The sequence below is a fragment of the Rhodnius prolixus genome, unplaced genomic scaffold, assembly GCF_049639745.1.
Source record: "Rhodnius prolixus isolate KJV_2025 unplaced genomic scaffold, Rpr scaffold_15, whole genome shotgun sequence".
NCBI lineage: Eukaryota > Metazoa > Arthropoda > Insecta > Hemiptera > Reduviidae > Rhodnius > Rhodnius prolixus.
In genome coordinates this window covers 2,404,641-2,429,007 of record NW_027411605.1, presented here as the reverse complement: position 1 = coordinate 2,429,007, position 24,367 = coordinate 2,404,641, and the positions used below count along the sequence as shown (strand labels likewise).

The following is a 24,367-nucleotide window of genomic DNA, read 5'->3' as shown; positions in this document are numbered from 1 at the left end:
TTCTCTAGCTTCTGCTTCTCTAATTCCTCTTGAGTTTTCTGTTTTTATATGCTTAAGTAATTTTATTACTCATAAATATGTAGTATGTTTGAGTGTTTATTAAAATTTGCTCGAATAAATGATGTATAACTATTTACGTAACTCTCAGTTCAGTTTTCATTCATTCTTTTATGTTAGGCCTACCTATCTATTAGTTGAAGTCTTTCTAAGGGAATATTGATAGTAGTAAAAATCTGGGGGAGCTATGACAACACGCTTTTGCAAACAATATCTAATGTTAAAGTCAACTAACCTTTTTAGTTCAAATAAATTGTGAAAGTTAAATACTGCAAGACGTTTTATATCATAAATGCAATAATTACCGTAAGAGAAACATGATGTAATCGGAAGACAAACTGACAAAGTTTTGTTGACTCTTTAAAGAGTTGGCAACAAAAAAGGGTAATTAGGAGAAAGTGAAGGGGGCAGGGGGGAGTTCAGGTAACAAATGGTTAACATTTGTAACGATAAGCAGAAAGAGAGAGAAAGTGTGAGGAATTGAGGATGCTGAGGGTTGATGAACAGAGCGGAGACTTTGATGAGGACAAATTGACACAAGGAATTATCGCCCAAAACCCCATCCCCTCCACAACTCATCAAACATAACAAGAACAAGTAAATTACAGTTAAAGCAATTGTATTAGACAAGGATTTCAAACTGGTTGTGTCCACCTTGGTAACGACTGGTGTGGGGCTTGCTTGGCGCTAAAACGGAGAAGGGTCCAGTACAAGCGAGAGAGAGACCCTAGTCCTGCTCTCCCTGATAACCAAATACCAAAAGGGCTCCAAAGAGAGATAGAGAGGGGAGCACAGCTTTAATGAGAGCAGATAACAAAGTCGATTTCGAGAAACTGGCAACAAACAAGCAGCCAACCAAAAAGGGCCTAGTTACCTCCCACCTTCCTCTAAAATTAAACACTCTAATTATTATTGCTCCAACTGACAAATGCCTAATTATTGTTTACGCCCCGATTTAATCTAAATTTTCACTCTACATTAATAATCAAATTTTCAAATTAATACACAAAACAAATAGATCCAAATTTATTTTAAAGTTCTATCTAAAAATCTATCCTTTTATTTAAAACAATTCCAATAATTTAAAAATCTGGTGCAGACTTTTTCTTACCGCAATAACTAAATCACCTTACAGTTTCTACTAAACAATAATTGACTTGAATGTTGCTAATGTTCATCTTAAAGATTTTCGAAAAGAAAAGCTTCAAATCTGTTCAGCGAAATGCGTACCCTTGATAAGGCTAGTTTTCAATAATTTGAAATTTTGGTTACTTATATAAAAAATCTTAATCATTATTCATTAGTTGGTAGGTCCAAACATAAACGCAGAACATTTAAATTTGATGTTTACGTTAGGTGCCAACATAGGTTTACCATAAACAAATTTTGAAATTTAAAATAAAACGGTAGTCGAGTGGTTATAGACTAGACCCGCCAAGCTAAGATGTATTGCGGTACTAGTCTATATTCCCAATTATTTATATGAGAAATTTATAGTAAAGTATGTTTGGCGGTTATAGGCTAGACCCGCAAAGATAAGATGTATTGCGGTGCTAGTCTATATTCCCAATGGTTAATATGAGAAATTTATAGTAAAGTATGTTAGGCTTTTATAGGTTAGACCCGCAAAGCTAAGATGTATTGCGGTGCTAGTCTATATTCCCAATGGTTAATATGAGAAATTTATAGTAAAGTATGTTAGGCTTTTATAGGCTAGACCCGCAAAGATAAGATGTATTGCGGTGCTAGTCTATATTCCCAATGGTTAATATGAGAAATTTATAGTAAAGTATGTTAGGCTTTTATAGGCTAGACCCGCAAAGCTAAGATGTATTGCGGTGCTAGTCTATATTCCCAATTATTTATATGAGAAATTTATAGTAAAGTATGTTTGGCGGTTATAGGCTAGACCCGCAAAGATAAGATGTATTGCGGTGCTAGTCTATATTCCCAATGGTTAATATGAGAAATTTATAGTAAAGTATGTTAGGCTTTTATAGGCTAGACCCGCAAAGCTAAGATGTATTGCGGTGCTAGTCTATATTCCCAATTTTTTATATGAGAAATTTATAGTAAAGTGTGTTAGGCGGTTATAGGCTAGACTCGCAAAGCTAAGATGTATTGCGGTACTAGTCTATATTCCCAATGGTTAATATGAGAAATTTATAGTAAAGTATGTTAGGCTTTTATAGGCTAGACCCGCAAAGCTAAGATGTATTGCGGTACTAGTCTATATTCCCAATGGTTAATATGAGAAATTTATAGTAAAGTATGTTAGGCTTTTATAGGCTAGACCCGCAAAGCTAAGATGTATTGCGGTACTAGTCTATATTCCCAATAGTTAATAAAAGGAATTTATAGTAAAGTATGCTTGCTAATGGCCTCCGTCCACGACACCTAATTTGGTAGTTGGATGTAAGGCCCGCCTGAAAAATTGACTATATGTTTAATAAAAATTCAATATAAGATGAACTTTCCCCTTGCCCTCAGATAAAACTCTTCCATAATATATGCTCCTTTAGAAAAGATGAACAGCCTGCTTAGTTTGGTTAATTTTATATAAAGAAATATGTTGTTTACGATAAAAGCTCTACTTTGGGTGTGTGTGTGTGGTGGAGAGGAGGAAACAAGCGCTATTATGTACGCAGAAAGTGAAAGTAGTTTTTTCCAGACTAGAAGAGTGAAAGGAGGAAGGGGAAGGAGCACACTTTGCTGGAGCTTTTCCGAAGATAAGACAATGAAGAAAATGGCCTTCCCCTCCCACCCATCCCCCCAAAAAATAGATACACTTAGAGTGTAGCATAAGCGCGGTGCGGTGGTAAGTTTATGAACTAGTATGGCACGCTGCCAGAAATATTAAGTCCTGTATTACATACATTCATACATCCTGCTTCTATATATATAATAAGGCATACAAGAAACTACTTGACTTATCTCAGCCATGTTCCTATTGCCCTGTTATATTTCTTCTTTTCTGTTTTCCACTTTCCTTCATCTAATATTATCTTAGAATAACTGTATATTCAATTCTTTTTTCTTTTCTATGACCTCCATAGCAAACTTATCAACAATTCTAAAAGCCCATCAATTCTATTGTTATAACTTTTAAGAAAAATTAGTTTTTTCTACGTCGCAATTCAGAATCGCAACATGACAATCAAACAAATTGGTAGAGAAATCCAGTCTACTTTCAGTTTTTGCATTATACTAAGTGATAAATTCTCTTTTTAGATTAACCGCAACAGCATAAGTGGTACAAACTAGTGAAAAAACTGTTACATTCTAAAATGAATACTTTGCGAGAAAAGTTTCTTGAAAAACCATTGTTTTCCGCCAGCAAATCGACATCAACTTACAAGAATGTTATCCAAGTTAAAAGGGAAACAATCAATATGAAGTATGCAGTCAGAAGATGAAAAGATACTATCTCAAAGTTGGATGCTGGAAGTTTAACGAAGGAATTTCGAAAAACTAACGATGGAAAAATAGCTTCTAATTTCAGTGGAGAACTAGCAAAAGGTCTAGTATAGTATCAGATGGGCATCGAAAACTAGTTAGGGATACTCACAGTGTCGTAAAAACTAGTGTAATGGCTTCCTGAAGAAATTAGAAGAAGGCAGAAACAGAGATACCTGTTCATGGTAAACTAGCTGGACAGCTGAAGTTGCAGAACCATGAGAAGCTTGAATGATCTGTACTGGAATTAGTAGTTAGCCAAGGTAGCAGAAGAACAACGAGAGGGAACTGCTATTAGACTAGCGAGGAAGGATCTTAGGTGACTGGCAATGATCAGCTAAAGGCTATCTCATCAATGGTCACGATTGCCAGTGAAGATTTGTGCATCGTCAAAGTGAAGGAAACGTCGGCCATCAAGAGCGGCAATAGAAGACACAAGAAAACAGATCGCCCCCCACGACGCCTTATTTAGGAAGAAAACTAAATCATACTGGATTGCAAGAAGCTGAGTGGCCTTTACAGCCTCCATGACTTGCTAATCCTCTTTCATTGAACAGGCAGTGAGACCGCAGATGGTATTAAGGAAATTCAGAACTACTTTAATACGATTTTTCCGATAAAACTGAAACAGTTACATCCTATGTCTTGAGCACACTATAAATGAAAATCTATAGTAGCGATTGTCGATAATAAAACGAACAGCCATTGGAAGAAATAGAAGCCAAACAGTAACCATAACCGCTAACAAGCTAGTTTTGGTTCTGTCCTCGAAAAACAATAAATGGTAATTGTGCAACCAAGATAACAATATCCTAGAAGTATCAATACCCAGCTTCTGTAATCTCTAAACGATGTTCGAATAAAATTTTGTAGGAGCAGTTATTGAGGAAAACTTTTAAAATATGGGAAAAATCTATTTAGTAAATGGTTAACTTTTCTTTGAATTTGGTAATTTAGTTTTTCGTAATTCGATTTTCATAAATATTATACAGGTGGAAAAGCAGTACAATATCCGGTAAAGACACTGGAAAGCCCTATCCGATTCCAGCACCCCAAAAGTGCCCTAAATCAAATTTTCCCGGGAAAATGTTTCCAAATACATGCGGAAAATCTTAAATCTGCACAAACACAAGAAGTTGAGGAGTAAAATTGTAATACGTACATTAGGGTGTTTCAAAAAATGACGACTTTTAAATTTTAAAGAGCGCCGGGCGGAAGATCAAAGTTCATTTAAAAACAAAAAGTTTCGTCCGTATTAGAGCGAAATCGATTATTATTAAGAGGTCAATGTTGACCATTGATCAAAAAAATTTTCATTAATTTAGACGTTTCAGTCACCAAAATTATTTGTTTTTTTAAATTCTGTACGAAATACATAAAAAAGTGAATTGATTTTAACGTTAATTAATCGAAATCTTTCAAAAATGTAAATTTTTCTTAATATTTTGTTTTTCAAAAATACAGCTTTTTTAATTATTCATAACTTTGAAAATAAAATGGCCATCTAAATGATTCCAACTGCATTGTCCTTTATAGCAAATTATATTTAAATAAACTTTGTACAATTAGATGTTTTGCTAATAATTTGAAAAGATACAAAACATTTAATAAGGATTTTTAAAAAAAAAAAAATTCTGATCAATGGTATCGACCTCTAAATATTAATCGATTTCGCTCTAATACGGACGAAACTTTTTGTTTTTAAATGAACTTTGAGCTTCCGCCCGGCGCTCTTTAAAATTTAAAAGTCATCATTTTTTGAAACACCCTAATGTGCATGGTAAAACAAGCTATGAATGAACAAAATGGTTTTTTGGATTTAAAGTTGACATATCTGAGTTCCATGAGAATTACGACCGATTTAAGTTTACGAACTGAGCTTAAGATAAAACGCGTGGGGTTAATCTTAACACGTGTGATGAACAATATACATAAAGACGGAGGGATAAGTGTCGTAACAAAAGAGAAATGGTCGCGATGAGAGTAAAGACGGTGGAGAAGGACAAGCCAGCAGCAGTAATCTTGGAACGACTGTGCATCACTCTCTGTGTCACTACTTCCGCCCTGTTTGGCTCTCGCAATGTCTAGACCATCTCTGGCTGATAACATTCTTATCACACGCACACGAAGGCGACTGGGTTTTTTATTTCTTATTCTCCCCTATCCTCTGTAGCTTCTTCTTTTTTTTTTATCCAGATATCTCTGCTGCATTCTTATAGTAACCTTCTTCATTTTAAATGATACCAAAACATTCTACGACTTTTTCGAATTATTTCTCAAAATATTTTGAAACATAGGCAACAACTATCATGACTACTTTTCTCAGAGTACTAACACAAACATTCTATTCAAATTCCGGATGTTAAAGCCATATATCCCTTTTATCACTTCAGAAGGGATCACTCTTCCCTCACTCTTCCGTAAAAGTATGCCTTAATTCGTAGGTAACAGTTGGTGAAAGAAAAATTAAAAAAATACTGAAAATTCTGTAGGAAAAAGTGGTATTTCCGGTCAGCGTAATTTCATGAAATTAAGAAATTCAATTTCAAATTTAATTCTTATTATTATTAAATAAATTCTAAAGCTAGTCAGTTAATGACATTATTAGCACATTAGAGGATGTCTAAGCACCCCCCTCTCCCGTTGAATTTTCCCCGGTTAGTTACAGCTCTATACATGTACAATTATCAGAAAAGCTTAAAAGAAAATCGCAATGGCCTTTTTTCCGAGAAAGCCCTTTAAAAAAATGAAATATTTATTCCGGTAAAATATGTAGTAATTTCCGTCGACCGATTCTGACTACAATCTTATTGTGACTTCCTGTGTTGATTGGCATCTAAGCTAAATATTAAATTTTAACATTTTTTGTAATTTCTTATTTTTTTGACTTACGGTATTCAAATCTGAACACACACTGGAACTTACGCCAATACACACACATATATGAATTTACGAAAAACCACTTGTTCAGGACTCAAGGGAACAAGGAAACGGTTATTTCCGTTGAAATAACAAAATTGGAAATTAACACAATTACAATTATCTTCAATCCCGTGCAGAATCCCGTCGAGCCTTGGCTAAAGAGATGGAGAATTAACATTGCATTCTCCTTAAGGAGAGAACCATCCTTCCACACGATTGCCTACAGCACACTTCTCTTCCCAAAACCCAGATTGGGTTAAGTACCTAGGCTTATTAATGGATAAAATCCCAACCTGAAATGCCATGTACTAGACTTAACCAGTGACGTAACTGTTTATGACGAAGATATTCATCATGGAAAAAGTATAAAATTTTGTGTTATGACGATTATATTCGTCATGCGTTTTCTAGTAGTGACCATCGGCAGTTAATTTTGCAATTTCAGTTTAGTCTAAAATATATTCCTAAATTGAATTTTGATGTTTTTGGAACCTATTTATGTTAATATAAATAAATGAATAAATGTACATGAAATAATATAACGCAATAAATATAAAAGTCATTTCATTGCAACCCAATTTCATATCAAACAAACATCTGGGTTTGACGAATATATTCGTCATCGCTTAATTTTGTACGACGCACGTCGGGCAGGGGTGGGCAACCCGCGGCTCGCGAGCCGCATGCGGCTCTTTTATCCGAATTGTGTGACTCTTCAGCCTGCCCAAAATATATTGTATAGTTTGATTTTATTGAAACGAATGAAAATTCCGTTTATTAAAGGCATTTTTTCAAAAATAATTTTAAATGTGTTGGGTTCGAAATTGAATAGAATTATACAATATCAAAATAAAGTACATGATTTTATATTGTAAGACTGCCGCCTTTTCATTCCTTAAGTTATTATTTACTTTGCAATGTGTGAAAATAATTATATAAAACTTTTAAACGTTATTGAATATCGTAAAATAATAATTTGTGAATACAAGTGATCTACAGAGTTGTTTACACTATCATCCTTGCGGCTCTTGGTAAGATTTATTAAAATTATTTAAGGAAATATGGCTCTTTACTTAAAATGGGTTGCCGACCCCTGGCCTAGGGGACTCATTTTCCAATAAGATCGAAACAATTAACTGGTTAAAAGGAAAGAACTGAAACAGACGATTCAAAACTTCACTCTTAGACTTCTCTCGACAAAAAGATCGAAACATTCATTAAACAATAAAGACTTCTTCATCTACACCATGATACTGAAACCTGTCCTTGACATGAGGGATGAAACTTTAGGGCTTAGCGCCTACTTAATTCACAACATTACATTAATATCACTAAACGGTACTTTACTTATCAAGAAAGTACATCCAGTACAACTAACAGACACCTGGGTAACTTCTTTAACAAAATGATATCCGGAATTTACGCTTAATTACTGTTCATCACTTCCTTTGTTACCCGTAAATCCTAAAGAGGCGTACCAAAAAAGAAAGAAACGTACAATCAATCAGATTTCAACTAGATGAACATCTAATTAAAGTGGTATTTTACTACCATAAAAATAATGCAAACGATGTAATAATTACGTGGAGAGATAGATATTGTTGCATTATTTATTCTGCTATAGATCATGCTATATCATTACGAGCACCTTAAGCACTTCCGGTTCGGATTCTTCTCTTCTTCTTCTTCTTCTACACTTACTGCATATTTTTCATTAATTACTAATTACTATTTCATATTTTATAACTACGTAATTTCATATATGGTTCAGCTAGCTATAACTGTTTCAGGATATTGTAATAAGGTTTTTTCGGCGGTGGGTGGGCGGACGGAGGAGGAGGAGAATGTTTCAGGGTTGATGAACTCCAGAAATTTCTGGTTTATGGTACCAATTTCTTCTTATTATATATTAATTATAAAGTTTATTATTAAAATTTTCATCTGGATAGAACTTAAAAACTCACATTACTTACGCCACTATCCATTACCCTAATCATTATAATACTGATTGCAAAATTTTGCAACATGTACTAAATTTTACTGGAAATTAAATTTACTCAAAACTGCTGGAGAAACTTGATTTAAAAAATGCAGAAATATTCAAGTGAAATCAAAAATCAATTGGGTTTTAATCAACATTAATTAAATACACTTTTATGCGATATATATAAAGATATTTATATAAAGATATGTAAGTATATAAAGATACATATATATATATATATATATATAAAGGAAAACGTAATTAATTAATGAGGTCACACGAAGCTAATTATGAACGATAGAGACAGTGTAATTAATAACTATGTCACGGATGACGTCATATATAACGCACACAATAACTAATTGACCTCACCAAGTGCAGTGCAACCAACAGACACACACTAGAGCTACCTCATACTTCTCTGTTGCCTCTATAGCCGTAATGTTGCTTTATAGCTTTTTTTTTTTTTTTTTAATTGCTCTTTTTACCAACCATTAATGTTGTTATCATTATTTTTGTTGTTATGATTTTTTATTCTTAATGAGCTATCGTCCGGAAAATTTTTATCCATTGTGGGAGGTCTTCCGAGATCGGAAAAGTGGTATTTTTTTTTTTTTTTTGTACAATATGAGCTATTTGGGTGGAAAAACAACTTTTTTGTTGGTTCTTTAAATATCTAGGACCATGGCAACTTGCAGGGAGTAAAACAACTTTGAGTTAGCAAGTAAGAGTTTTAGGAGTCATTTCGTACAGGAACTTACAGACACAGCTGAGCAAAGCTCACAAAGAAAAAGAACGTTGTAAGTTCTTTACTAATTAAGTTAGGCGCCACGGTAGCCGAGCGGGTTAAGAGGCGAGACCTGCAAAGCTAATATGCATTGTGGTACTGGGTTCGATTCCCGGTCTTTAGGCCTTGGATTTTATTTAATGGTTAAATGAGAAATAGTAAAGTATGTTTGCTAGTCGCCTCCGTCCACGACACCTAGTAAATGTATAGTTGGACATTAAGCCCCGCCTGAAAAAATAGGCGATTACTTTACTTATTAAACTATCAATGTTTAAAGTGCGAATGAAAATGAAAAGCTGGAAAACAAATCGCTCTAAGAAAATACATTGGATTTAAATTACATTTTAAAAAATGTATGCGTTTAAATATAAGAAATTAAATATTGAAATTATAATTAATTTCTTTATTTTAGACGAAATTACTTAATTTTTTTATTGAAAATAATTGTAATTAATTTACTTGAAGAGTCATCATCACTGGCTGATGATTTCTCTCCTGTTTCGATGATCATCTTACTTAGTAATTTAGTAATAGGAGCTTGGCTGCCTTCCGGTTTTAAATTACTAAATACGTTTAGAATAAAAAAATTAAAAATACTATTCAGAGATCGATAATAACTAGAATCTATCATCCACCGAGGAATGGCATTCCTTAGTCCCAGCATTTTGTATAGATTAGCCTACCTGAATTAGCTGTAGGGAGGGGACATGTTCCCTATCTCTTGCTGGTAGATATCCATCGATGTCTTCTTCTGTACCACTGGACAATGGACACTGTTTAAAAAAGTGACGTCTCAAAAAAATAACTACTGTAACGTTTTTATCTGTATGATATCGGAATTTGGGAAAACCCGGATCTATTTATACGCACTGGTTAAAAATATATATTTTGTTTAAAAATTATAAAAAGCACTACCGAAGTCAAGCACTTCCGGTGATATTAACACTCCCACATTTCCTGTAAAAACAGATAAAAACAAAAATAAAATTAGTGACATCAAAATCTGTTTTGAACATTCAGATCACTTGCTCTTATTAAAATTCACTAAATCCCAAATTTACTTCTAACTTCAAAACTTTGAAGTTATGATTCTTAGATGGTAGATACCTACTTCCTCTTTTAGAAGTACCATGAATCAAAATTACACACACACACACACACGCAATACTAAATTTAAATATATTGGAAGGAACGGATTTTGTACAAATCCTAAATAACTGAAAAATTTATTCTGTAAAATGGTAATTTCAATAAACCTATTTTGACTAAAACTCTACTGTTTCATCCTCTGAAAGTGTTTAAGCTAAATATCAAATTTCAGCTTTCTGCAGTAAACTAAAAGAAAGTAATAATTATTATAAAAACTATAAAAATTTGATTACATACTTACTTTTATAGTACACATGTCTCCTTCTGTTCCCTAGACACTGGACACTGGACACTGGACACTATTTAAAAAGTATTTTAACACAAAATCGAAAAAAAGTACTGCAATGTTTTCTGTATTATGTCATAATTTGGAAAAACCCCGGAAAAATTACTTATTATCTTACTGGCACTTCATTTATAGGTTCCCAAGTCACTTCCAACGATAACAACACTCCCGCACTACCTGTAAACACAGAAAAAACTAAGTTAGTTATTAAAAATTACAACTATCTTCAAAGATAGCCTGGAGGTTATCAACTGCTCTCTACGTATATCTGAGGAGGCACCTTTGAAGGCACAGACAGCACATGCTTCACAAGTTGAGTAAAGTGCATTATTTGATAAATTATAGAATAAGTTTGATCCTTTATATGAAAGATATTGATCACTTAAATATGTGGCAGGAGGTTTCCAATTTTTTTGGTAATTAAACAAAACTCTCCCAAAATTACCAAATAATTATTAAACCTTCTTGTTTGTAACAAATGTAAAATTAATTTTTAGCCATTTTGTGTACGCTTGAGAACATCTAAAGCTCTTAACATTTGATTTTTCTTAGAAAAAGTCACTCGGAAAACGACTTATTTCCCGATATTAAGAAAAATACTAGCTTTACTGCCTTGGCAATATTTTTAGTAGAAAGGGGATGAAAAAATACATAAAAATGACCTATCGCGTGCTCTTCTTTCTCTTTGATAACAAGTTAAAAAAATTGAAATATGATTAATAAATATCAAGATTTTGAAATGGCCTAGCACCTTTAATTTTGAAGATATCGAATTGCGGTTTCCGGTTTCTTTCATAAAATTTTATACTCTTTAAAACTGTGTATATGAAAATGGGGGCCAACTGCAAACCCTCACTTTTGGTCGCGCGTCTGCCGTATATGCACGGGCGGGAATCTAAAATCAAGTAACATATTCTGAAACCAGAGATGACGTGCAACAAATTTTTCCTCTACCATTTTTTGCTCAGATCAACCGTTTAAGCATGACATGCATTTGAGCCTTCTTAAAGTGAACACCCTGTATACAACTTATGGTAAAAGAAATGAACATAATTGGGGGTGGCTAGGGTGTTTTAGAAAAGGAACAGAAAGGGCATGTAAAGATTTGTTTTCTCCCTAAGCGGGATACAAGTTGAGGGTTTTGGTCAGTGTGCTGAAGTACGTACATGCTTGGAGTGCCCCCCCAATATAGGCAGGGTGATCAGTTAATTATAGAGTAATGAAGGAGTTGTAGAAATTCTATTCCACATTTAGGATCAGTGTACCTGTTTTGCCAAAACTAGGTTTACAGTGTAGGCCAAGAATGGTACAAACTCTTAAGGAAATGCTTAGGAAAATTAGAGCTCAGATATCTTGTGACATTATTTCTAGAGGGGGCCCCATTAGAGTTTCTGTTTTAATTTGGTTAATAGGCTATAGAGGACTTGATGCGGTTAAGACTAACATTAAGTTAGGCCACTAATACTTAGACTCGCCAATAATACTAACTAGAACTAGAAGACTCCTTGTAAATGAGAATATGCCATTGTTGAACTAAAAAAATTTAGCGAAACAATCATACTAAATGTTTGTTTACAATGTCCAGTACAGTTGAGAAACGTTTAGAATTCAGTTTAGACAGGCCATTTCACATGAAATACTTGATTAAGAATTTAAACTTGATTTATAATAATTAAATTATATTAATTTCTTCCCCAAACTTTTATTAATAAAGCGGGGGAAAAAACTGTCTATTACATGTTGCAACATCATTTCTGAGGTTATGAATAGGTTACAAGAAAAAGAGCAAAATGATAAGGTTTTGGACATTATTTTATGGTGATATTAGTATTATTTTTAATCAATGATTTGCTTTATTTTCTATTTACAGTTTAGGTTAAAGCTTTGTGAAGCGTGGATCCACTGTTTTCACAATCAGTAAATATTAGAGGGCCAAATTGAAATCCTACTTTTAAAGTTTGAGAAGATATTGCACAAGTTGAAGGCTACTTTATGATCTCCACATTATTTCAAAAAGTACACATTCTTTTCATTATTTTTTTGTTAATAAAGTGAAATCTATAAAAACAATCTATCACTAAAATGTTTATGAAAATACTAAACATTGTTCTGTTGTAGAGAATTCAGCATTTTATTTTTTTGTGGATCTTTTATTTTTCATTTGCATTTTTGTTGGATTGTACAAGTGGATTGTACATTGAATACTAACTGGAAATAGCAAAGGATTCATTTCAAGCGAATGGATAGTATTACTTAAAAAGAGCTTACATTTTTATGGAGAGAAGTGCTTTTTTTTTGTGATTGCAATAGACTTAAACAAACTTAAGCCTTATTTTCATCAAGAAGCTTAATGACTTAAACTAGGATTAACAATCCAGGTATGTTTGAAAACTATTTTTCTAATTAAGTGTTCACCTAACCTAACCACTTCAGCCCATTGTTTGAGCATACACAGCATAAAAATGTTACAATAGAGAACTACTATAATAATTTTGCTACATTTGAGCCCGAACTTTATAAATTTCTGTTCCTTTGGATGATGTTGAAATTCCCCTAGAACAATTTCATACCAACATAAGGGAATTCAGCTTGTTAATGCTAAAAAATCTGAAATTGCAGCTAAATTGGGCACTAATTAGACTTAATTCTGTTACCAACATTTTTTTTTTTAGAAAATACATAACTTTGAAAACAATGAGGAGAAATATGTACATTACTGTTCTTTTTGCTCAGAAAAGTGAATGACCTTTCTCTAGTTATAACCTATTTTGGCTGAGGAGTTGAAGATGTTAGTAACTTCACACCAAAATCTCCAGTTTATGATTTTATTTAACCAAAATCAATTAAGAGATTTTAAAAATTACATTTTCAATAAATTTAGAGGGTTACTATCTACCATGTGAGCTATGAGATTTTTTTCATCTAACCAATTTACCAATGGATCTTATGGAAATCTCTGTAGTGAATCTTTACAATAAAATAAAGATATAACTTTGCATTATTGGTGAATATCAAGCTAAAATATTGATAATTCTTACAAATTTTCATAATTAAAGTTCTAGATAAAAGTATAAGCAACGTTATACATAAATAACAATTATACTCTGTCTGCAAATCATTCAAAATTTAAGGCAACCTACATGCATTTGAATGCTATCTGAACTGTATCCGAAACTTTCTCAGATTAAGGCTACGTTTATTTTGTTTCAAAAACTTCATTAATTAAACTAAATTTAAAAAGTAATGTAACTATGGTCACTTTAGTTTAATTAAATGGTTCTGATCAATTGTAGATTACCTACTAACTTTTTAAGATTCATACATTTATTGATTTAAACAATTTTGTAATAAAGAAATGAAAGTTTTAAATCAATCTTACAGTTGAATCTAATCTATTTGGGTAATAAAAAACTACTTTTAAAGCTAACTTGCATTTCTGGAAACAACAAATTAATGTTTTAAGAATCATTCTATGTTAAACAAAAGTAAATCTATCATTAAGCTTTTCTGATCTATTAAAGAATCACTTAATTACCTTCTAATGATCATAATCTTAGGATAAAGAAACGCAGTATTTGATAAATTACTAATTAATCACCGCTGAAACTCTAAACATTATTAGCAAATCTTTTTTAATTGGCTAAGAATGTAAATGGAATTGCTTCTAAAGCTTAGTTCCACTTCTAAATCTATAAAATGTATGCTTAAAATTACGTTTTCGTCGCTAATCGATCAAATTTACTATTTTGAACACTTGAAAAGGTAAAACCCATACTCTTTACTTTAGATTTTAACAAAAAAAAGGAAATATATTTGATGTAAAAGTTACCATTAGTCATTTAAATTTCAAGAAAACCTTTAAATTTCACTTAAAATAGTATTCATAAAAAAACAAAAGAAATGCAGATTTTGATAATCTTCTATCAGAATTTATTTTTAAAGCTATTGATGGTCAATCTTGTATCATATTGCTTTTTAAAGTAATTAAAAGATTACTTTAAACTCTTTACCATCTTACAACTGTAAAAATAATTGTTCATGATCGTTTTTAACGTTAAATAGATTGCTTAAAATCTTGTTTAAGGGATTTTCTGTGCGCACAAAAGAACATAAAACAATCTTCAAATAGATTTCAATAAGTTTTAAGAAATATATCTTGGCAAAACTTACCATTCTTCATTTAAATTTGAATACATACAATAAATTTAGAATGGCATCCCTTAAGTTAGATTAAAATGAAAGATTCATTATGAAATTGTTAAAATTCATGATCTTATCTGATCTTAATTGCGAAATAAAGATCTTCGTAAAATGTTTATTTCTTATATTAATAGTTTTCTTTATTTCAGATTAAATAAAAAAAGTTAAACGTGAACTAAATTTTGGTCCAAAAAGGAAAAAGAATGCAACACTCACCGTATCTGAATCGTAAGTTGAGCCATCCAAGTTTTACTTGTTTTTATTGTTTACTCAATAAAACCCCATAAATTTAATATACTTTCATTGCTCATTATTTATTGAATGTATTATATATTTAAACTTACACTGAATATATTAAAATAATTTGAACTTCACTTACACAAAAAAAAAAGGCAAACGATTGTAGTCTCGGAAACAAGATGTCGTCCAACTAACTTGAACTTTAGACTTCAGAGGGCACTTCAGCCAACATGATCCTATTTTTGGAAGAAAAATTTATTATTATCAAATGTTAATTTGATGAATATCGCATTAATTTATGTAAATATGTTTAAAATTTATTTGTAACTATCTATGGCAAAATGCATTTAGTTCAAAATGCAGTAAAATTATTTCAAGAACTTATTATGAAAATGAGTTAGTTTAACTGAAAATTATTTTTTTTTTTAACTCTTTGAGTCACACGATTTTAAAGAAAATAAAAGCCCTAGTTGCACAGAATTTCTTTTATTATAAAAAAAATGGAAATAAACATTCATTCCCATTATCTTACATATGTAATCATCCCTCTCAAATAATCATCACTCTCGAAATACGAGAAAAAAGGAAAAGAAAAAATTAATACCATTTCAATAGTCCTTTTTTAGTGTGGGACACTGGTATTGTATAATACCACTATGCAACTAATGCTTTATATCAAGGATGAGCAACACGCGGCCCGCGGGCCGCATGCGGCCCGCCAAGCATTTCTAAAATTGAATTTATTTTATCGACTTTCTCCCATCAATATATTGTTATAAAATTAATTATAATAAAATGGTCGTACATACTAAACCTACATATTTTTTTTATGGCGAGTTACTTGTCGACGACGTTTTTAAACATGCAATACGAACGCGCCGCGTCTGCGCGATTTTTTTTTTGTGACGAGATACACACTTGTCGGTGGCTTGTTCAAACATGCAATACGGACGCGATGCGTTTCGTACGAAGTTTCGTAAATTATTAATAAGAGTTAATCTATGTGCGGCCCGCCCCCCCAAAAAAAATTAAATTTAAATTGGCCCATTGATTAAAAAGGTTGCTCACCTCTGCTTTCATACAATGTTCATACAAAACACAACTTTTTACCAAAACAAAGCGGAACTTTGCAGATAGTACAGCACTGTCCTTCAGCGCACTGTTCCTTGAAATGTTTAAGTTCCATGTTTTTGACCCAATTGTTTAAAAACAATACATGAATTAACAACAGCTGCATCCCAATAATAGCAACAGTATGCGGTGCCACCATTTTTTACTATCGGTCAAGTTTATAATAAATATAAAAATTATTCAACTTATTTACGCATTGGTGCATAGCACTGCCAACTGAATGAACTACTTTAAATAACATATTAAGCTGTATGTATGAATAACTTCAACTTTTCGAGGTGGGTTAAAATATATCCCAGCATGCAGCAAAAGCTAAGCAAAAGGTGGGACAGTTTTTAACCAATCTAGCCGCAAAGAATTAAATAATTTTTAAACTGGCTGATGTATTTTAAATTTTGATTTAGTGATTACTTATCTTATTGAAACTCAATTGGGTTCCCATTATGGTATCCCATTTCATTTGAATATTAATTTGTATTAGTTATAGTCTGATTTGTTATTTATTAAGTTGCTTAAAATATTATGTTTATCCAGCTTTGTTAATGATATCATTTTAAATGTAGAATTACTTTAATAATAATTTATTTATTGAAAGACAATTTTATTCAAATAATCTTTTAATACTCATGAGGGATATTAATAGTTTTCCGAAATGATTGTATAGTTAATTTCTATAATTTTTATCACAGTAACTACTAAAATTAAGTAAGTAAAGTAAAGTAATTGCTTATTTTTTCAGGCGGGGCTTAACGTCCAACTACCAATTAGGTGTCGTGGACGGAGGCGACTAGCAAACATACTTTACTGTAAATTCCTCATATTAACCATTGGGAATATAGACTAGTACCGCAATACATCTTAGCTTTGCGGGTCTAGCCTATAACCGCCTAACATACTTTTACTATAAATTTCTCATATTAACCATTAAATAAAATCCAAGGCCTAGACCGGGAGAATCGAACCCAGTACCACAAATGCATATTAACTTCGCGGGTCTAGCCTTCAACCGCTCGGCTACCGTGGCGCCCACAGTAATGTAAGGGTAGTGAAACCCCACCACTCACCCACTCTAGCCAGAGAGAGAGAGACAGCCCCCTCGGCACACAGAGAAGGGAGGCTCGGTGAATGTATATAAGAACGAGAGGAAAGTCAAAAGGAGATTCTGTGATTCGCAGATTCTGAGGTTCTGTTCAAAGTCTTGCACTTTAATTGTACACATCGTTTTAGCCACGTCAGTCAATCTGTTCTGTTCTTGTAGTGTAAAGTATACAGTCCTTGGCAGTCAGTCATATACATATATTATATCTTATACCAATACAAGGTGTTATTTATCCATCAACATCTACAACCAACATCTCCTCAAACACTATTACAGTAACTACTACAAATACTAACCAATCGCAGACCCTTTTTAAACCAAGAGTAATATATTTTACTGTTTATTTTTATATTACTGATTTTTACTGATTTTCTATGCTGCTGACTCTGTAAATTGTTTTGTATTTGTAATATCCAAGCCCTGAAGAAGGCAATATATTTGTCGAAACGTTGGCAAAAAGACGAGTTGTTTTATTTGACCGATTCCTCGCCAATCTTGAATCCTTATTTATATTAAGAGAGGTTTAGGGATAAAATTTGATGTCATTATAATAGCCACGTGTTTAGACGTATACCCTAAAGCAGTGGTTCCCAAAGTGGTCCCAACGGACCCCTTTCAATAGGGGATTTTGACTATAAAAAGGGGTCCATGGCCAAGTTTTGATCATAAAAAGGGGCCCATGGGTCAAAAAAGTTTGGGAACCACTGCCCAAAAAGCCTAATTAATATTTTCTTTTCGTTTATAAACAACTTCTACTGCTTTTCTTTTTTTTCTGACGTATGATTTTTCTTTTTCGCCCTCTCTCTCTCTTCACAATTTCAAACCCAAGATCATACTCATTGTATCTTTATACTCACATCATTCTGCCCCCAGGACTTCTTCGTCTGTTTTGCAGGAAAAGAAATCTTTTTCTTCAGTCTTCTTCTTCTTCTTCTTCGATATAAGCAATTCCATGGACAGATCCAGTCCCACCAGGGGTTATGAAGTTTGCTTGTTCACTACTAATCAAGTCACATGTCCTTAGTTTTGGTCATCATTATCTCGCTTCCTGTTAACTTTATTTTATTGTTATTAATACAATAACAGCCAAGTTGTCTTTGTTCATCAACAAAATACTTAATATTAATGAATAATATTATTAATAATAATAATAATAATGTATCTTAAGAGGTAAAATGAGGGCAAACTAATCTCCTGTGGATGTAATAGAAAGCAACTTCAACTTTAACACATCTGACAGTCACTTCTCGTATTATGTAACCTTTGATATTATTAATTATATATTACAAACAGATAGACATTATATATATATATAAATGTGAATGTGTTATTGTAATGCATAAACTTTATCTTTGTCATTAAATATATTAGCTGAGTTCTCTCTCATACAGGTATCAGTCTCTAGAGTATGTACCACATGTATGTAAACTAGTATGTATATGTATGTTCTCGTATGTATCTTTTAAACCTATATATGTAATAACATTCAATTATTATTAAGATCAAAATAATGTAAACAATGGTTTAGAATTAAATTTTGTATTATTATTCTGTGGATGTGTGGTATATTAATTATAAAGCTAGATATCGTGCGAGTATTGTGAAGGAATTAATTAGAAAATTTATAATTAGAAATTAATAGAAAATTGTTTCAGTAGTAAAATTAAGTTTGTAAAGTTGGGGTGTGTGGGATAACTTGCCATAAAATACAGTCTCAATGTGCTTGCAAGTTTGATTAACGGCTGGGAAACATGGGCATAATATTTTGGAACAATAGCTTAAACTTATTCCAATTTGGTTACCAAAGCTTCCCCTACTGCTGTTTTTGTCACTTTAAAAAAGGCCCTTTGTGTTGGAAATTTTCAAAAAAAAGCTCATGATCAACTTTGTAAGTCAATTAATTCTAGCAGAATTTTCTTGACTTCAGTTATCTCAAAATAGATATTTCACCTGAAAACTCTATATATTAAAAAAATTTGAGACGATTGCAAGACTTCCTCTTTAGGAGTAAGAGGAAAGAGAACACCTGAAGAATGGGCCCAAATGGCGGTTTCAATTGGCCCCCCCCCAAAAAAAAGAAAAGTAAACTGATACAGTTGTCTATCAATACTAGTAGCCCAAGTTTGGGGGGGCTCCAGGATGGTGTCACACTATAACGGAAAGTAACTATTGAAGAACCAGAACCGACGGAGTGTGGTATAATGAATAAGGTTCTGCGTTTCTTTTTCCTGCTGGTAAATCAGTTTTCTTGAGTAAAATCTTTTAAATATAAGTGATGCAAAAGCTTTTCATCGTGAAAAAAATTGAAAAGTAAACCTTGAAACCAGGACATCCTCTTAAAGTAGCCCCCTGAACGAAGCTGTTAGAAGCCTTCTGAGGGTTACTCAAAGGACATTTTTTTTGCCATTTTATTGATTTTTACTACAGTAATAGAAATGAAAATTAAGAACTATTAAAAATAAAATATTTCAAAAGTTAAAATTAAAGTTATTAAATTTGTTGTGGGGAATTTGGAAGGATGGGGGGGTACAATCTGGCTCCATTCAGTCGAATCATAGTCGAAGGAGAAGATCTGCTCTTGTTTAATAAGTTGACGGCATGATCTCCCTAACGGCTTTACAAACCTTTGGACTATTATCGTATCCAAAGACTACAAAGATACCTTAATAAAATTAAGAAGATTTAGGAACTGGCTCTGTTAGCCTGCTCAGAGGAGCAGTTGCCCGGGGGGCACCACGTGGAGGTAGAGCTCAGAATTTGGCCCCCCAAAATAATACCATTCTTGCCTATATATAACCGCATTCCAACCAGTTTTGACCCCCTATAAAGCAGGCTTATTAGCAAATGTCAATATTACTATTGGCATCCATCGCCTACGAAGGCAACGGGGTGAAAACCAGTGATTTTGGAATACGGTTAGCCGCGAAAAAAATTTGGCACGAATGGCGGAAAATAGATTATTCGCGTTTTGGGGGAAACAAAAGAAATAGAACAACAAAAACCAACAATACAACCAACAACAACAACAACAAACAACTGAAAATCGAAAAACGACAGGAATGAAACAGCAAAAACAATTGAAACAAAAACAATATGAAAACCTGAAAAAACATAGTAAAAATACATAATTTATACAAATACATAATATATAAATAATATAAATATGAATAAATATATAAAATAATCATGCAGAGAAAGAAAGCATACTTAGTAACAAAAGAAACAAACCTTTGCTGCTCTACTTGGACTTGAAGTTCCGAAGAAGGATATTAGTAGTGGCCATATAAGTGAATAATTATGATTCCATTTATTTATAAAATGACTAGTGTCATTTCGTCATGCACTAAATTTGTATCATGCACTAAAGAGTGGCTGGTTGATGTGTAACTGAAAACCCTAACTAAAAAGCAAAATCTAAACTTTAATTTTGAAATTACTTTAACTATCTAATATGTTGTTCCTTTCCAAAGTAGCTGATTGATGTGTAGCTGAAAACCCTAACTAAAAAGCAAAATCTAAACTTTAATTTTGAAATTACTTTAACTATCTAATATGTTGTTCCTTTCCAAAGTAGCTGATTGATGTGTAGCTGAAAACCCTAACTAAAAAGCAAAATCTAAACTTTAATTTTGAAATTACTTTAACTATCTAATATATTGTATTGGTCCACCTGAAAACCCTAATTAAAAAGCAAATTCCAAACTTTAATTTTGAAATCACTTTAACTATCTAATGTGTTGTATCATCCTTCTTCTTGAAGTTCCTAACATGCCCTAATAAATGGAATCATAATTATGGATAAACTCGAAGTATTTATCGTTGACGGAAAAGATAGTTCGCAAATAAAATTTGGCCAAGTATACAAAAAATAATTTTGATAAAGAGAGTTTAGAGTGCCACTCGCTTTAGGCGAGCCTAGAGCGAGCGACACGCTACTAATCGCGCCCGAACGTCATCGATATAACCACTATAATTCCCCAGTCTACCTTTTTTTGCTGTAGGTTGGGATATGTAACAATATCTTCCAGTTACATATCCATCGATGTTGCTTCTTCTTCTTCTGCACCGCATCAGAATAACGCAAAAAATGATAGCGCATTACATTGGAATTTAGAAAAATATAAATAAATAAATATAAAAGAAATGAAAATGAAAAAGTTGAAAGCAATCTCCGATAAAAACACTCCCGGAATTTTAACACTCCCGGAACTTTAACACTCCCGAGCTGAAACAGAGAAAACAAAAAAAAGCAGCCTCCCTTTGGAGATGGCAAGTGGTTTGTGTTATGTCTGCATGAGTTTATTGCTTCTGTTTTAAAGAGTGCATGGTATTTTGAGCTGGGGTAACCGTGGGGTCGCTACTCCCCAGGTAGCTGCATGCATCAGCTACCCCTTGCGGCGTTTATTGGCAATGTTACCGGAACCACTAAAAAACTGCCGGAAAGTAGTAATAGTCAATCGTAATTTCTAAATAAAAGAAAAACTAGTTGCAAATGAAGAATAATGGTTTTTCTTATCCACTATTTTACCGAAGAACAAATAGTAATGTTTTTCGACCTAAGGATTGAAGAAAATATGAAATTAATGTTAAAGGAAGTCTATTCTACTATTTTCGGTCTGCAATAGTTGGTTTAAAACAGCATAGTGGACAATATGAACCTGGAAAGCTGGAGTCCTTTCTCTATTCACAGGTCTTCTGTTGGCAGTCTAGGTTCAAATTCCAAAACCAGGACTTCAGGACTGTACCGGGTTAAAAAAAATAAACCATTCCATTAACCCATCTTACCAAATCCACCTAATTCAGATCACAACTGAACTCTCCGCTTTGAAAAACACAAGATACAAACAATGAAATTCCTAACAAGTTAAATATCAATGAAATAATAGTAGAATATTTTTGTTTTTTTTTAATCTGGAAGGTAATTAAAATTACTAATGTAATATTTTGTTTATAACCCCTTCTAAATTATACGTTTACTTTTAATTGCAAATTTAGGGTACTGGCCGAACAATAATGGGTCGTCCTATACATCTATACCATCTAATCCAGCTCATCTATCCCATCTAATTCAGTACATCTACCAACTAATCCATCCCATCTAATCCAGTACATCTGTCCCCTCTAATCCAATACGTCGATCCCATCCAGTTCATCAATCCCATCTAACCCAATAATTCTATCCCATCTAATTAAGTACATCTATCCCTTCTAATACTATACATCTATTCTATCTGATCCAATCCAGTTTATCTATACCTAAATTATCTCTAATCTCTAATCATCGTATACTTCAAAATAAGATTTACCAGACGTGACAAATGATTATTCCCAATTTCTTGCATCTTTAGCCTATTAGGATGCAAATCTTTAAATTTAAATGTGTGCACTAATCAAGCTTTCTTTGTAAAAGGCAAGCATGATTAGGTTAAGCACATTAGGCCTTGCTTTTCAAAAATAATGAAGGTAAAATTAAATGAACTCAAATTCCAAACTAGAATGCATTTTCGTAAATTGTCAGAAAACCAAAAATAGTATATTTAGTTGTAGCATTTTTATAGTTATATATCTATAGTTATAGTATATTTCCAGAACAGTTAGTCTGTAGACATGTTAGAGAGTTTTCTGTTTGAATGTGTAAAAATTAATAACGACTGAATTTGTAGGACAATTTTTGCAAAAATATTGGACCTGATCTTTTATTTCATATTTAAACCAAACTTTTTGATCGCTACCAGACTGAAACTTGTATTTATTCTTTTAAATAAAAAACTTTATAGAATTTTCCTACAATGCCGTCTTATTAGGCCGGGTCTAAATGAGCAAGAAACTAACGCGATCAATTCAGTACGGAACGGAAGATCGCAGAACGGCGTATGATGGTAGCATGCTACCATAGAAGAATTACGAAACCAATAAAGCGACTAGATACGTGTAAATCGACCGGCCCCTCTTCACGAGCGACGCGCTTTTCTCCGACGAGCTAAAAGCCGACGCGATTCAAATTCGTCGTTGTTTTAAAAGTATCGCCACGCGCATCAAATCACAAAGTACGCGCCGTATCTCGTCGAACGATAGACCCAGCTTTATGTTTACAGAGATTTCTCAATTTCATTATCTTTGAATTCGATCTCAGAAAATAAGATTCTCAGAGTCTTATTAGAACTTACAGAACGGTTATATCAGATTATATGTGAAGTTTTAAGACATAGTTTTTCTAATAGTAATTATTACTGTTCTTGCTTAGTGATTTCCATCCCAACTTAGAGAAAAACTCAGGGTGTATAAAAGGTTCATCAATTCAGAACCACATTTTTAAAGGAACACAGCTTATGAACAATATTATACAAAGCACAGTTTTTGAGCGAACTTTCAGCCCAAGAAGTAAAGCTGATTGAAAATTACCATAGATACGGTTGCTACACTATTGTAGTTAATAACTATTATTCTCTAAATTATTCTTTCCTATACTCGATTCTAGATACGAATAAGATTAAATTCACCAAGATTCTAATTACGATTCCCGTTCATTAATTTGCACCTTTTCTACTAAGTGCAATACTTCATGCATTAAATATAGTACTTAATGATAGTTGTCCTTAGATGGAAAAACTTCTTATCGAATTCAACAAAATATTTGTTTCTTCAGGACTATAATTAGTTCAAAGATCAAAATACTGAGCAAATGATAAATTTTTTTAGAAAATATTATTTTGAAATATTTAATTTTATTAACTTAAACTATAATAGTTTTTTTTTATTTAAACCTGAAAGTTTATTTTTCGTAGTTATATTGCAAACTATACTAGTGCCGACTTCTAATAGCTTTTCGAAGAATGGCAATTCTTGTAGACTGACTTTAAGATTACAATAAAGTGATCTTGATTTTATTGAAAAGTAGAATAATATTCAATAAAAATTAATAAGAAAAATGAAGAATTTGCTTATAAGCAAATAAAGATAATATAATTATACCATTTTGAGATAAAAATTGAACTTAAAATTCAGTTCATGACAAATAAAACAGAAAAGTAAATGACTATAATTAATATTCAATGA

The 24,367-nt window shown here is 32.5% G+C and overlaps 1 long non-coding RNA gene across 1 annotated transcript; it reads left to right on the top strand.

Moving 5' to 3' along the window:
- The first annotated feature begins 11,874 nt into the window (after nt 1-11,874).
- On the top strand, nt 11,875-18,850 carry LOC141454924 (uncharacterized). Its single transcript, XR_012459042.1, has 5 exons — nt 11,875-12,439; nt 12,512-12,657; nt 12,760-13,019; nt 14,991-15,069; nt 15,234-18,850. It is a non-coding gene; the product is annotated as an uncharacterized lncRNA (long non-coding RNA).
- Nucleotides 18,851-24,367: the final 5,517 nt, after the last annotated feature.